We start from the raw sequence: 4,666 nt of genomic DNA, 5'->3' as shown, positions 1-4,666 counted from the left end.
TAAACGATCTAAATGACAGCAAATTTGAATTCCCCATCATGCATCTGACCTGCCATTAAGTATCATGTTCACCAGCAGACAGGTACCTTCCGGCGCCGCGTGCCTTTGTGGCCCATCATTCAAGTCTTGTTCCCCGCACAATGATAACTGACATAATGAGATTTGCCATTAAGGAAGGAAGGAAGAATGAAAAAGGACCCTAGCCATCTGTATAGCTCACCATGGTAAAAGGCTGAATACTATCGAGCCCGAATTCAATCGCTGAATTATACCCCCTTTGTGTGCGTAGGGCTAGTGACTACCGCGCACTATATTCATTTCAAAAGGCCTCAATTTAATTAGTTCTCATATGTTGAAAAATTCATGAATTTGTCTGCAATTCCCTCTGCCATTGTTGGGAGTGACTTAAGCGGTGGTGTTAGGCTTTCAGGCGCTTTGGAAGAAAGTGTGTGTGTGTGTGTGGGGGGGGGGGGGGCGGGTGTTCGGGAAATAGCGCCCCCACACACAAAAAAGAAACAACTGTTTATGTAAATAGACACTGGGTTTGGGTGTTTACTTGGCGGGAGAAAGCGCGGGGCCCTGAACAGAGCGCCGAGCTTAGCGCCGCCGCCGCCGCGGCTCTAGCTGCCAAAGGGGACCACTCACCATCAACTTCAGTCTTATTAAACTGATTACCAACTCCAGCTAATTAATCAGAGACAGTGCCCTTTCTTGTCATGCAGGGTAGGGAGCTGTACGTGTCTCACACACAGTTCCTCTCTTACCACGACAGACCCCCGCCCTCCCCCCATCCACCCCTCTAAAACCCCCTCCCATCTGCTCGCCTCTGCTCCCCTTTCTCCCCTTTCTTTTTCCAGCTTTTGATTGAAGTAGGGGGAACGGTAATTTTCATGCATCATCTGGGCTGGCAGGATGGGAGGACAAGTAGTAATTACCTTAAACAAACAAGGCCCGAGATTGCTTGAGAAGCCACCTCTTTATTCGGCGGCTCGCGGAAATATACGAAAACAGAGCGAGAGCGTAATGATTTCAAAACACATTTCTTACAGCCCCGTTTTGTTCATTGTGTTCGATAGGGTTTTCATCTCAGATAAGGAGGCTACATAGCAAACAGAGAGAGAGAGAGAGAAATGGGAGCAGAGACATGAAAGCCCCTTGGTTTGAGTGTGAAGGTTCAGCGTGTATTTCACAGTCTGTGGTGGGAACGAACGCGAGTGGAAGAGCGTGTCCCTGCAGTCAAACGCGATCAACTCGCATGTACTCGCACTCGCCCCGTCAAGCCCCGCCCCGCTGCTGCAGCTTGGTCGGCTGCCTTGCTGTATTTCTGTCTTCAATTGGTCTATTTAGATTGTGGCCCCCCTTCTCGTCTTGTCGTTCGCGATGTCTTGACGCCAGGTATCCCAGCATGCTTTGCAAGGTGGCGAGCGACAGACGGCACCGAGGGAAGCGGGGGCCATTTCGAAATCGACCAATTGAAGACGGAAATACAGCAAGGCAGCCAACCACGCTGTAGCAGCGGGGCAGGGCGTTTATCGCTGATGTTGGTGTGTAGGGCCCATCACACGGTCACTCAAGTCACCTGGTTTTGGTCCCAACTGGGTTACAGCAACCTTGTTAATGAGAAACCTGGTCAATATGTCTGGGTTATTAACTCATTGAATGCCATGGACGTCCTTCGACGTCCAATTAAATAGTGACGTAGAATGCCACGGACGTCCTTCGACGTCCAATGCGTTTTTTGACGGTGGGACGTCGATCAAAGCCTTCCGCAGCTCCTGTACAACTATAGTAGCTATTGGAGGTGTATAACCTATTTTACGGACTCATTAGGTGGCGACAGTGCTTGCTCGGTGCAGTCCAGATTAGAGACAGGTCCGAGAAACAGCCTAAAAGCCGTGGATCAAAGACAACCCGATGCATGCTCCCAGAGCCATTTGCTCTGTCGCGGGAGCTGACATTGGCTCCGAACAGGAGTCAATCCGCGCTCACAACTGAGCCCCTCTGTCCCTGTCTGTCTGTCTGTCTGTCTGTATAGTTTCTCCAACCGATTAGCAGCCAGGAAAGCAGCCCCTGACGCCAAACCATTCAGCAATCCGGGTTGGCTCTTCCCTGCTGTGGCGCTGAGAGCCGACAGCAGCACACAAACGCAGCACTCCGAAAATATAATGGTTGCGTGAGGCTGTGTGCAGTGTGGGGAGGAGTTTACGGGGGGAGGGGGGGAGGGGGGTGGTGCACGCAGGGCATCACACAACAACTACGTCACTACATCAGAAAATATTATCTTCAGACTCAGTGAATGTGCTTGAAATGCTGCATTTCACAAAAGGCGGATTATCTCAGCTAATAATTTGAAAAGCCTGAAAACGCTGAAAACAACCTATCTTCTCCGGCTCATAACTAAAGAACGGAAAATGGTATCAATAAACTTTTTTTTGCTGATGATACAATAGAGCCAGCTCGTTCTTGTGCGTGTTCGGTGTTTACATAGTAATATCACACAATATTCTGTGGGCCTCGAGAAATCACTGAAAACGCTCTGAAAACTCTGGCACTGGGAGCATCCGTTCTCCAAAAGTGGCTGGCACTGAATGAGTTAAATGGGTTGCTGTGACATGGAAACACCTCCCTCCTTTTTGGCAGGTTGGGCAAACACAGAGTTATGGGCACAAGGGTTCATACTGTATTGATACCCATTAGCCTGGTAAACAAGCCCGTCACGTGAACTCACATTTCATTTCGTTCTACCAGACCGTCTGGCCTCCGAGCCCTGAGAGGGTGTTTTCAGACATTACAAAGTGCTCTAGCTAGCCAATCAGCGACCCGCCTCGCAGTTGACATCGTAACCGGCCAATCAGGAACGCCGCTGGCAAAACAGTAATGGCTGCCTCCGTGGCTGTCCGCCTCGAGCAATAACGTCAACATTCGTCGGGTTTAAACAGCCATAAAGTGCAGTTACTGCAGAAATAGACTCAATAACAACAATTAAGCAAGTACAGGAGTATGCAACAGCAGAGTTTTGCGGAAAATATATTTTCACCGTTCTCCTGAGTGGATTTGATGGGATCCAATCCTGATTGGCTGGAGGAGTTGTCTGTCAAGGCAAGTACACCCGCCGAACTCCCGCCCACTGCAAACACTGAGTGAAAGCTTGAGGCCAGACGGTCTGGTAGAAGGAAATGAAATGTGAGATCACGTGACCGGCTGGTTTACCAGGCTAGATACCCATATTCATAGACTGAAGGTGCCAATAGCCAATATTGTATGCCATAACTCAGTGCATGGTTCTCAACTGGTGGGTCACGACCCAAAAGTAGCTCATGGATGTGAGCATGAAAAAAGTTATTCTACTCCTTGAGGATGCCGGCGTTCGCGGCCGACTCAGAGGCTTACTCAGAGGCTGTAGCAAGCTCATTTCTCAAGCTAGAGTGAAGATACTGGCGTCATATGAAACTAGAAGACCTCAGGCATGGCAAAGTTTTGGCAAGGGAAAAACTGGCGTGGCCATTTTCAAAGGCCCCCTTGACCTCTCACCTCAAGATATCTGAATGAGAATGGGTGCCATGGGTACCCACGAGCTCGTCGTAGTCAGGGTGAGCAATCGTGATGTCACCAGTGATGTCACTCGAGCAATTGTGATGTCATCAGTGATGTCACTTGAGCAATTGTGCGTTGCGGCATGGAACTTCGGAGCGGAACCGGGCCGCCATATTTTGCCTGCACCTATTTTTTTGCTGGCTGATCAAATAAGACCTACGGACATTCGCTGAGTTAGCCCATCCATGTAAACACAGACAGGGTGTTGAGCCCCTGCCCCTTTTTTGGACTTGTGTTCTTTTACTGCTAAATCTCCCCAGAGTTCAAACCTCCCTTGGTCACTCCTCATTCCAGTTTGTTGCTCCCACTGACTGGAATGAGCTGCAAATTGGCTAATTTCATCTCACTCTGCCTCCAAGGACTCTATCACAGATATTTACAGGCACACATGCAACTTCTCAGCAATATGCCTACGCTGATGCTAACATGTTTTAATTGCTTTTAGTGCACTGCTGTCCCTGTTGATGGTGTTAATTGTTATGCTGTTTGCCTAAAGCCCCATGGCACACCAATCAAACATTCTACAACAAGCACAGTTTGTTTGGTGTGCCATGCCACGCTGTCTGTCCTGGTTTGGAGATGTTTGGTCAGATTCGACAGGTTCAATCCTTTAGCCCAGAGACGCCTAAATTATTTCCTATGAAGGGACAAAATTAATCTGGATGGATGGCCGTGGGGCAAAAATAAATGTTGATGTTACGTGAAATTACATTCAATTATATTATTTTATAGATAATTGACATTCTAAATGTAAAATAGGTCTTCTAGTTTCATGTGGTAAAAGTATCATCAAGCTAGCTTTAAAAATGAGCCCGCCACAGCCAAAGACAGTAATATTGGCCTATTTTTTTTCTTTCAAAACCATGAAAACAAAACAAAACAAACTGAGCGAGGGCCAGGTTTGGCCAGCCATGCTTTAGCCCATGGCACACCAATCAAACATTGCCATTGGTAGTTGTTGGATGTTTGGTTGGTGTGCCATGGGCTATATGTGCACCTGTGCAGCTTATGCCTGTCCTACTTGACTGTCTCCTTTTTATTATGTTTTCAGTTGCCTTCTTGTCTTGTCTCT

This window comes from Poromitra crassiceps (assembly GCF_964638095.1).
Source record: "Poromitra crassiceps genome assembly, chromosome: 22".
Classification (NCBI taxonomy): Eukaryota; Metazoa; Chordata; class Actinopteri; order Beryciformes; family Melamphaidae; genus Poromitra; species Poromitra crassiceps.
The sequence above is the reverse complement of the archived record's forward strand: the minus strand, read 5'-3'. Positions refer to the sequence as shown.